This window comes from Microcaecilia unicolor, chromosome 1 (genome assembly GCF_901765095.1).
Source record: "Microcaecilia unicolor chromosome 1, aMicUni1.1, whole genome shotgun sequence".
Classification (NCBI taxonomy): Eukaryota; Metazoa; Chordata; class Amphibia; order Gymnophiona; family Siphonopidae; genus Microcaecilia; species Microcaecilia unicolor.
In genome coordinates this window covers 684,596,713-684,608,606 of record NC_044031.1, presented here as the reverse complement: position 1 = coordinate 684,608,606, position 11,894 = coordinate 684,596,713, and the positions used below count along the sequence as shown (strand labels likewise).

At 45.2% G+C, this 11,894-nt stretch overlaps 1 protein-coding gene across 3 annotated transcripts in view; it reads left to right on the top strand.

The window, feature by feature from the left end:
• Positions 1–9,879: 9,879 nt before the first annotated feature.
• CSNK1G1 (casein kinase 1 gamma 1) overlaps positions 9,880–11,894 on the top strand; it is a 424,976-nt gene continuing 422,961 nt past the window's right edge. For 2 of the 3 annotated variants that reach the window (XM_030188070.1, XM_030188057.1), the window contains exon 1: positions 9,880–10,197. The gene's annotated coding sequence lies outside the window, so the exon portion shown is untranslated. The remainder of the gene's footprint in view (positions 10,198–11,894) is intronic. The other variant, XM_030188077.1, reaches the window with a different exon arrangement.

Here is an 11,894-nt window from a genome sequence, read left to right as displayed (position 1 = left end):
CTACCATTACATACCACATATATTTTTCCACCCTCTCTCCTCCCCTCCCTCCTCCCCCGTCCTCCCCAACCCCATTCCCTGTACCCTCCCCCCTGCCCTACCCCTTTCACCCCATTTCTCTCGATAGGACTATCCCCATCCAGACAGAGTCACATCGTGCCAAAATCCCCGCTCCCCCCCAGCCCCCCACACAATGTACCTTTACAGTAATACATAACCTCCATACTTAGGGTCCATTAATTACCAATGGACCCAAACCGGAATTGATTTTGGCGACCTCCATTCCTGTCAGCTAGGAATATATGTGGTACAGTATCAAGAGGGGGACGCAGCCTCCTTCAATTCTCGGTTGATAAACTGTAGTGCCAGTTGATCTGATGTGAAGGGAACCCATTTCCCTGCATGTACCACCTTCAGAGTTGTTAGGTATAGCAGCATGAACGGAATGTCCTTTTCCACCAGCATTGTACAGATCGGATGGAATTTCCGCCTTCTCTCCTGAATGTTAGCCGAGTAATCTTGAAATATTCGGACTTGGGCCCCTGTATATGCCAAAGACTCTCCTTTCTGCCAATACCCCTGCAGAATCTCTTCTTTGTGAATGTAGCTGTGTACTTTAATGATGACAACTCTGGGTTGCTGACTGTTCTGCGATGGTCTCCCGAGTCTGTGCGCTCTTTCAATACAGAAGGGGCCTCTACTATCAGACAAGGCAAATTCTTTGGGCAGCCATTCCTCGAGTACACTGCCCAGGTTCTTGTTGAGAATATTTTCAGGGAAGCCCACCAGCCGAAGATTACGTCGCTTGGCCCTGTTCTCAAGCTCATCCAATTTCTCTGTTTGGCTTGCTATTTTGTCTTTTAATCCAGCAATTTCTGGCTCCCAGCACTGCCAAGTATCTTCAAGTTCCGAAACCCTTTTCTCTGCCTCCGCGGTTCTGCTTATAATATCCTCCAGCAGCCTATTGAGTTTCCCCAGCTGTCCCTCCAAAGAGCTGAATCGGGGCTCAAGTGCGTTCCCTACCGCCGCTGCAAGCCTGCGCCAGCTGTCTGGCTGTGAACTCTGCCTCACCGTGGGGCGACACGGCCGCCATCTTGGATTCGCCGCTAGTCACAGCAGGTTTGTCTTTTTCACTTTTAGCACCCTTCCTTGTAGATCCAGACGGCATGGATACGAGATATTGTTCCATGCACGTTTCCCGGTTCACCAGCAGGTCAGGCACTACGCAACGGAGGGTTTAATAATTCACTGAGGGCCGGAAAAAAGCAGGGATCTCGGAGCAGCACTGAAACGTGGCTACCACTCCCACTGCATCATGTGACTCCCAAGAGTTATCTTTATAGTGTGTGCCTTTGATATGAAAATCTTAAGAATCAATAATATAAGCCGCTGGTGCTCAAAAACATTGTTCTGCAAAAAATCAGTCTTAAATATTGAGTGAGCAAAACTTACTAATCTGTAACAATTTTTAATTGGAGGGCTATTACAACTAGAACACAACATGCAGAACTTTTCTACCACCCATAATATATTACACCATTACATTTTAATACTGCATATGTACAATAATTTGATAGGACAAAGAACAGAATGTAACCTGAGGACCAAAAATAAGAGAAAGGCTGGAGACCCCACTCGGCAAGTGTGTCATGAAATCCAAAAGGGAAATAAAGCTCAAGATGGAACTAGTACAACCTGCATGGATTAAGACAGCTGATATTTGTCACACAGGGCGGTCATAGGGGGAGAAATCATTTCCTAACAGTAAAAACTATTGTAAGGACAGTGTAATGAAAGTCTGATTACAAATGTCATTTTTACAAAAGGTCTTACTAAGTTTGATTTTAACAGGGTGCACATGCAAAGATGATATAATGGTACATTGTTTTTAGCAATATTTCTAGATTAACGGAGTGGACAACATGACATAATTATTTAAAGGTAAAAATATTGAGGGAGTGAATAAATGAATGTAACCAAACAGAATCAAGCGGGGAGACTGGAGACCACCATCACCACTCGGCAAAGCTGTCGGGCTAGCCTGTTGGGGTCAATACATCAGATACAGGGTGGGTGGAAAAGGGCGTTGTGGTCCTGGCTTCCTGGAGGCCTGCATAGAAGGAACAAAAGAGCTAATTATTATTTATTATTATTTGTTGCATTTGTATCCCTCATTTTCCCACCTTTTTGCAGGCTCAATGTGGCTTACATATTACTGTTATCGGCGTTAGCCGATTTCGGTCTGAACAAATACATGGTTTGAATGAATACAAAGTGAATTGTGGTAGAATGAGGTACATGTGAGGTATGTACAATTGGGGGAACTTAGAGAGGGAGAGGGGAGGAAGAGTCAGGTAATGTCCATTATGGTCCGTGGTTACATTGTGTCGCAAGTGTCCGGTATTTTATGTTGGGTTGGTGAGGTATGCTCTTCTGAACAGTTCTGTCTTTAGTACTTTCCGGAAATTAAGGTGGTCGACCGTAGTTTTTACTGCTTTTGGTAGTGCGTTCCACAGTTGTGTGCTTAAGTAGGAGAAGCTGGATGCATAGGTGGATTTGTATTTGAGTCCTTTGTTGCTTGGGTAGTGGAGATTTAGGTATGATAGTGCAGAAGTTCTGCACTACTAGCACAAATGCATCCCAAGCTGCAAGTTCCAGAGGGTTGAGTTTTGTTCTGAATGTGTCATCATGCATTAGTTTGTTGATTTCGGGGCCAATAAAAATTCCAGCCTTTATTTTAGCCTCAGTTTTCAGTGTACTAAACATCTCCTTCAAATACTGGAAACCATTTCCATCACGATCAAGTGCAATTACAAAATTTTGTATTAAACCAAGTTTAATGTGAAGTGGTGGAAGATAAACTTGAAGTGGATTGACCAGTGATTTGTGTTGTACATTGTACCGACCAACTGTGTGCTGGACTCTGAGAGACCACTGTCTCATTTTGTAATGATTTTTGTCATCATGACTGTTCCATTGGCACAAGAAACACATATGCTTCGTGTACCCTAACTGTAGGCCAAACAGCAGTGCTACCACTTTCAGGTCAGCACAAATATTCCATTTATGTTCAGAGTATTTGATCATTTTCAAAATTAACTCCAAAGAAGCATGGGTCTCTTTCATTCCAGAAGCAAGAAGTAGGAAAGGTAGGCTCTTCTAAAAAACGGAGGAGACATCTATAAAGAAACAATTAGAGGCACACGTGTGTCAGAGAGGTGGTGAACATTGCAGAAAACGTTGCCTGTGACTTACCTTAGTTGATGGGGGTCTACTGAGACATGTAGCCAGTGCCTGTGAGGGGTGAGACAAGAAAAGCATGTTAGAGGCTGTCATGGTGCAGCGAGACAGGATAGGAAAAAGGAGCTGTAAGACAACAGTTACCATGCATCAGTGGAGTTTGAGGCAGTACACCAAGTACAGGGTAACTGGCAAGAGGGACAGCATTCCAGGCTTCCTGGAGACCTGCATAAAAGTAACAACACAGCAAATTAGAGGCACACATGTCTACCGGAGGAGTGCCTGGGAAGCCGCCGTGATATGTGCTTGCAAGGGGGGAGAAGGGAAAGAGCATTAGTGGTGGTCACATAGAAATAGGATGGGAAGAAGGAAATGGGACACAACACTTACCATGCATCAACAGTATTTAGCTGCAGGGTAGGGGGAATAGCAGGTACTGTTCCTTGGTTCCTGGAGACCTGCAAGGATGGAACAAGACAGTTGACTGGGGACACATGTCTGTTAGAGGGGTGTTGAACATAGTAGAAACTTAGGGGACACTACTTATCATGCCTGCTGGGGGTCCACAGGGACATATTGTCAAGGCCTGTGAGGGGGAGACAGGGAAAGAGCATTACAGTCAGTTGCAGCAATCACACACATGGGATAAGAAGGGAAAATGTGAAACCACACTTACTAAGCAACATGGGAATTTGGGGCAATAAACCGGGTACAGGGTAAGTTGGAAAGGGCACAGCGGTCCTGCCTCCCTGGAAACCTGCACAACACAGAAAGATAATTTGAGGTGCATGCTGACAGCAGTTCAGAAACAAACAGCAGGGAAGAAGGGCTTGAGAGGGAAAAGGACCACAACTCACTTGGGAAAGCATGGACTGCTGGGAGTTTTGGCACATGATGTCCACCATCCTCTGCATATATAGAAACATGATGGCAGATAAAGGCCATATGACCCATCCAGTCTGCCCATCCTCTGTAGCCTCTAATTCTTCCTGTTCCTAAGCGATCCCACATGCTTATTCCATGCCTTTTAAAATTCTGGAACAGTCCTAGACTCCACCACCTCCACCGGCAGGCCATTTCACGCCTCCACCACCCTTTCTGTGAAATAATACTTCCTTAGGTTACTCCTAAGCCTATTCCCTATTAACTTTGTCATATGGCCCCTCATTCCAGGGCTCTCCTTCATTTGAAAAAGGCTCTCTTCCTGTACATAAATGCTCTTGAGATATTTAAATGTTTCTATCATGTCTCCTCTCTCTCTCCTCTCCTCCAGCGTATACATGTTGAGGTTCATAAGCCTGTCCCTATAATTTTTGCATTTAAGACCGCTTACTAATTTCGTAGCCGCCCTCTGGTCCGACTCCATCCTGTTTATATCTTTCCGTAGGTGCGGTCTCCAGAACTGCACGCAGTACTCCAAATGGGGCCTCACTAGAGACTTTTACAATGGCACTATCACCTCCTTTTTCCTGCTGGTCATGCCTCTCTTTATGCACCCAAGCATCCTTCTGGCTTTGACTGTCGCTTTTCCTATCTGTTTGGAAGCTTTAAGGTCATCAGACACAATCACCCCCAAGTCCCGCTCTTCCTTCATACACTGAAGCACTTCACCCCCTTTACTTTACTGTTCCCTCAGATTTTTGCGACCCAAGTGACTATTTCCCTCATCTCGTCACACATCTTGGTAGCCATGTCCTTCATGCTGTTGCTCAGAGCCTGCTTCATGTCCCTCACCTCAGATGACAGCTTATCCTCAGAATGGTGGACAAAATGCATCTCCTGGAACATGCTCTGAACAATTTCTAGGTGCCACAGTTCCACTCATTGAAAGACAGGGGAGAGTCTCTTCCTGCAATGGCATGGGACAACACCTCAGAGGTTTTCTCATTGGCACTTAAATGTGCTTCCTCCACGGCACATGATCTATATGTGCAGAGCTCCATGGCATGAGACCAACGTGCAAAGGGTTCACTACTGCCACTGGACCATGTTCCCTCCATGTCATGACAGCTCCATGCTGGTGACACAGGGGTCAACGTGAGGGTCACCAGGTCTGTCCCAGACTTGGGAGAGGCTGTTGGGGACATTTGTTCCTCTCCTCGCACCTCTTCCTCTCCTTCACCAGGTTCAACAGTAGGAGGTGCCTCCTAAGAACACGGCACTGACAAGAAAAGTAAGGAATATAATAATATACACAAACATCATACTCCTATAACCTGCCCATTATATTATATATTAATGAACAGGCCCTGCAAACAGCCAACTTACCATTTTGTGGCATCTCAAAAATATTGATCCCACCTGGCATCCTTACCATGGTCTCCAGGAGCAGGGTGCTGTTCACCAGCTCTTCTGCAGGTGTCAATCGTATGTTGGTCAGTGGTCTCCCACCCATCTGCCGGTGTGATGCTCTGATCCACAACACTTTATCTTTCACCTTGCTGCGCATATCATGTTACCGGTGTTTTACCTGCATCATGGTGCGCTTGGCCACTCCCAGTGCACTCACTTCCTCCGCTATCTGCACCCAGACTTTATTTTTTGCAGTTATAGTTTTACGTGCCTGGGAGTGGGACTGGGGGTTCAACTGGGTGAACGCCTCAAACACGCACCTAAGAAGCAGTTAATTTTCAGCTTCTATAAAGTGAGCAGACTGCTTTTTTTGGCCTGCCCACAAGACAGTGGCATGAATTCCTGCTGGCTGGTACCCTCTATGCCTATTTTAGATATAAAGAAAAGGGTTAGAATAACACATGAAAACTAACATGGCGCACACATACGTATATATTTACATGCAGCTTGCTACCAAGACTATATCATTGGAAAAGAAGCCAAATGGCTGCCAAACGCTGTTCTAGAGAAATAGAAAGAAACAGGGGCTACAATCTGGAACATATTTGGAGGAAAACCACGCACCACCATGCCATACAAGCATTTTTTTATTGGGCCACCTTTTGCACTTACCTCTGTATAATTGGAAAAGCACAGGGAAGCAAGCAAGCGGCCTTGCAAAGACAAAAGCCTACAAAAGAAGAAAGAAAGGTTACAAACACCTTGAGCTAGTAAACAAGCCATAAAAAAGTTTTGCTTTTGACCACATTTCACACCCACCTCTAGATGGTTCAAAAAGCACAGGCTATTTGAGAACAAATGCTAGTTCAAGCAAGCAAGCACGAACAAGAACCTAAAACAGAAAAAAATAAAATTGAGATCTTTCAGCACACACACAAACATCAATCTCCCTATCCACTCACCTCCACCAGATCAAAAAAGTAAGAAGATAGCACATATAAGTACAATGCAACCATGCGTGAAACCATTCTTCCCGAGGGAAACATTTCACAGCTTGATACAATCAATGGTACTAAGCCATGCAGACTACTGTGATGGAATTTATGCGGGATGCAAAGAACAACTCATAAAGAAACTTCAGACCGCCCAAAACACAGCAGCCAGGCTCATATTTGGAAAAACGTGATTCGAAAGCGCCAAGCCCCTCCGAAAAAAAACTACACTGGCTACCAATTAAAGAACGTATTGCTTTCAAAATCTGCACCATGGTCCATAAAATTATCTACGGTGAAGCCTTGGGATATATGACAGACCTCATATACCTACCAAAAAGAAACACAATCGGATCAACACGAACTTACCTAAATCTCCACTATCCAAGCTGCAAAGGTCTCAAATACAAATCAACTTATGGATCCAATTTCTCCTACATAAACACACAACTGTGGAACGCACTACCAAAAGCCGTGAAAACAATGTACAACCACCTAAACTTCCGGAAATCAATAAAAACCAACCTGTTCAAAAAGGCATACCCCATCGACCCAACTTAAGTGCCTAAACTCCGCAACACATTGAAACCAAAGCTTGTTACAGACTCTACATAACTTTTTATCTCTATAATTCCCCAATGTGTGTATAACACATGAACCTTTTCTGACCACATCAACTCCTTGTATTTGTTTCTCTACCGGAGATGGCGAACGCCCAGTGTGTTTTTTCCACCGAAAAAGGTGTCGGTACTCAAATGCCAGGCGACCCTTCAAGGGTGGGGTGATCACTGAGGGACCCACCCCACAATAGCCAGGCCCCTTGCAACCAGTCACAGAATCTATGACAAGGCAGAATTGTTGTGTAGAGCCTGAGATCTTTCATTAAAACTTGGGGACTATGGGTCAATTTTAGCAGACAATAGAAAAGGTGCCAGTACTCAGTACCCCCTCAAAAAAAGCCCTGTGAACGCCTCTATGGTACAATGTAAGCAGTGGTGTGCTGGAGCTGGCTCGCTCCAGCTCGCAAGATCCGGTTGTTAAATTTTGGCCGGACTTGCGAGCCGGTTGTTGGAAAGGGCGAGCCGGCTCTCCCTCCCTCCGCCCTCCGGATCCGGTCCCTCACCGATCCTACCTTGACTATCGAATTCTTCGGGGCAGGCAGTGTTGCCTGCCCGCTGCTATCGCTGACTTTCCTCCGCCGCCTGTTTGCGCTTTAAAAATGGCCGCCGAGACTTCCAGAGGCGGCCTTGCGAGACTTCTGTAAGTCTCGGCGGCCATTTTGAAGCGCGATCGGGCGGCGGAGGAAAGTCAGCGATGGCAGCGGGCAGGCAACACTGCCTGCCCCGAAGAATTTGATGGCCAAGGTAGGGTCGGTGAGGGACCTGATCGGGAGGGAGGGAGGGAGGAAGCAGGAGAATTTTCGGAACAAGTCGGGAGGGGGTGGCAGGGGAGAGAAGGGAGCTGCTGGCCATGGGTGGATGGAGGGCAGGGGAGAGAGGGGAGCTGCTGGCCATGGGTGGATGGAGGGCAGGGGAGAGAAGGGAGCTGCTGGCCATGGGTGGATGGAGGGCAGGGGAGAGAAAAGGGAGCTGCTGGCCATGGGTGGATGGAGGGCAGGGGAGAGAAAAGGGAGCTGCTGGCCATGGGTGGATGGAGGGCAGGGGAGAGAAGGGTCGTTGGCCATGGGTGGATGGAGGGCAGGGGAGAGAAGGGTCGCTGGCCATGGGTGCATGCAGGGCAGGGGAGAGGAGGGTCACTGCTGGCCATGGGTGGATGGAGGGCAGGGAGAGAAGGGTCGCTGGCCATGGGTGAATGGAGGGCAGGGGGAGAGGAGGGGAGAGAGAATAAATGCTGGACATAGATGGAGGGGAGGGAAGAGTGAGGAAGGAGATAAGATAAGGGAAAAGGAAGAAAGGAGAAAAACTGCACATGGATGAAGAAAATAGGCAGAAGCTGAGGACCAGAAATGAAGAAGAAAGGAGGAAAGTAAAAGAAATAAATGGAAAGGAAGCCCTGGAAACGGAGTTAGGAGGACAGATAGCAGCAGAATTGGATACTGGGCCAGCATGATCAGAAAAACAGTCACCAGATAACAAAGGTAGAAAAAATCATTTTATTTTCATTATAGTGTTTGGAATATGTTCACTTTGAGAATCAGGTGCTCAACATTAAACGTTTATATTTATTTACTTATTTATGGCATTTTATCCCACATTAAACATGAATTAGATTGGAACCTGGGATCATTTAATTTTTTTTTCCTGGAGAGAGTAATGCATTGCCCCCCCCCCACCCACTGGCTATAGCCAGCTCTGCAATTTTGGGGGGTGCAGAGTTGGACGTGGGGGGGGGGGGGGGCGCAGAGGTGGACAGGGGGGGGGGGCGCAGTGGTGGACCGGGGAGAGAGCCTGTTGTTAAAAATTTACCAGCACACCACTGAATGTAAGCCACATTGAGCCTGCAAATAGGTGGGAAAATGTGGGATAGAAATGTAACAAATAAATAAATAAACAATGATAATGCAATAAACCCAAAGATAGAGACTTGCATGCAGAAGTACAGTCCGTTAAATAACCTCTGGATTTTATGGCACTTTTTTGGCAGTATTGACGCACTTTATGGCACACTGATGTGCTGTATGCACAATGATGCACAACACCAACTGCACACGAGTAGACTGGGTTTGTATCAGTGTGAGAAAGAAGTGCACATGCGTTCTGGCTGTTTTGCATTTTGATTAGTGCAGTTTCGGGGGGGGGGGGGGGTTAGCGCTATTACTGCTTATATTCAATATCATTAGCTTTGAGTATTGGTGCACTGTTGTTCTGCACTAGTATGGTGCAATAAAAGCACCTCTTTTCCCTGTACCCAAGAGTTCTGAGTATCTGGGCCTCCGTTTGGAAAAAAAAAAGTAGTTTGAGCTTCACTATAACCCTTTTTAAATGGGTTATAGTTTTTACAAACGCTGTATGTAATATCATCATTTCCTAGACATCTCTAAGTACGCAGTGGTTCGCTTCACTTCCCTGAAGGCTGCTCCTTTCAACACAGCACCATGCTATTCATAAGGAGAGCAACAAGACGAGTAGCCTGACATCATTGGGTTCCTGTAACCACCAGCAGCTGTCTGGTTCGCTGAAAGATCTGATATCTAGAAGTAATGACGCCCACCACAGCTGTTTGCACAGAGACCTCAGTGTCTCCGGTTGAGACACTTCCGCATAGCAACGCAGTACGCGGTTGCTAGGCCAAAGACCTGCTATGGCCATAACCCGGAAGTTCTTTTCTGCTCGCTCTCCCGGTACCTGGTCTCCGCCCTTTTCTTCTATTTCTCTGTCAGAGGGAGGGCATCGCTGTCGTCAGCATTTCCGTTTCTCTCTCCCTGCAGTGAGGGAAACCGAGGTGGTGGTAGAGCTGGATTTGAGCAGCTGCGGTAGCCGCCCAGGGGGGAACTAGGAAGCGAGCGCCGCTTGGCTCCTTGTCTCTGGGAGGCGCCCGGGCCGGTGAGGCTTGGTCCTTTCTTTCAATGTGCGTTTGCGCGGTAAGAGGGATGTGAAGCTGGTGTTTCTGCTGCCGCCGCTGCCCTAGTCAACTATTGCCTGGACTGAAGCTAAGGGAGGTACCGGCGGTGGTGGAGGACGGCCCGCCCGGCAGGGTCCGAAGCTGTGGCCAGGTATACAGTACTGCTCTGTCTATCTTACTGCCTGGGAAGGGAAGTGTGAAATGTCACGAAGAGTCCAGGCACTGGGCTGGGCAGCGCTTCCCGGATTCCCGTCTACCTTTCAGATTGCAACTGCTCCTCGCTAGTTTTTTTTTTTTGTTCAGGCATTTCGTGGTTCTTTCATATTTTTGTTTTTCATGTTCCGAGTCCATCCACGGACATAACTTAAAATGCATTGAATGGGTATGTTGGTGTGGGAATTAGTTGCTCTTACTTAATTTTATTTAATAAATGGTATTAAATGCTTTCTTACAATAGTTCGTTGTTGGGTTCTCTGAAGAGGAGAACTCAGGTTCCTTTGCGTTTCCTTCCTTGAGTTTTTGTTAAATTTGTGACATCGTTCTGAAGGAAAAAATATCGTGTGTTAAAATGTCTTGCAGTTACCCTTTTGATGAGTAAATAAATATTTGTGTTTGGTAATAGTTATGAGTACTTTAAAATGAGCGAAGTGTTTCCAGCAAAAAATCAGCTATTGAAATTAATTGAAGATAGGGTTCGTGTTATGTGGTTTGGTAAATGAAGGTTTAAAAGAAAAATGTATCTTATTTTATTTCCAATTGTTTAGATTTTCGGTATGTTTGCCAAACAGTGTAGCTTACAGCAATACATGAACCTGATACAATATTATGGGCAAAATGTGCTTTCTTTGAGCTTTGTGGAAGAGGTTGTGTCATTATGATAAGTTGCTAATATTATGCTCATAATTCTCTTCAAAGAGAGATTGTTGATTAAATGGGAAGCAAGTTTTAGGTTTAATGGATGATAAGAAAATATAAAAAAAAACCCCAAATGGTCAATACTATTGTAATAAAGCATGAGTTCCTTTGTAACGTGAGGCCCTAAGCTGTAGCTAGTTTAGCTTATATGTAAATATGGCCCTGCGTGTCAGGAGTTGAAGGAGATCCTGACAGTGATTTTTAGTGATCCATGTACAAAAGTGCAAATACTTGTGTATGTTTCAGAAACTGTCTCCATTCATAGGTGCTAGTTCAAATACCCCAGTATCCAGTAAATTCCTTCACTGTTCAGGTAGGGGTAGCTAGCTTTATATTGGGTTTGGTTCTTCTTCCCCCCCCCCCCCCCAAATGTTGTGAAAAAATGGAATCCTCTGGTTTCATTAGTCCAGAATCATTTATGGATGTTAACTGGAAAAGTATAAACACTCGTATTGTTATGTGTTCAGAGGTTAAAGTAAACCATTTTGTGTGCTTATAGATCTGCACTGAAAATTAATTATTGTTGCCATTTTTAGTGTCTGTGAGACTGTATCCTTTCTTTTCCTTGGTCTGCATGTTATATTATACTATTAGCTTGTTTCTTATCCTCCAGTTACCAGCTGCACATTATTTGTAATCAGTTTCCACTTTTTCCATTTCTAGGCTTTTCCTGATAATGCTGTCATATTGATATGTTTTTTTTTTTTTTTTTTTTTTTTACAATGGAATAAAAAATAATTTGAGACTAGGTTGTGATACCGCATTTCACATATAAATTCATTCATTTATGTAATGTCTTACCTTTTTATTACTTACCACTTGTTTGCACTTACAGTTTACATTATTAATTTCCTAGCTGGTAGATAACTTCAAGCATTTGACATGTGCAAAGAAACTGCATATGTTGGGGTTCATTGCCACAGTCATAAGTAG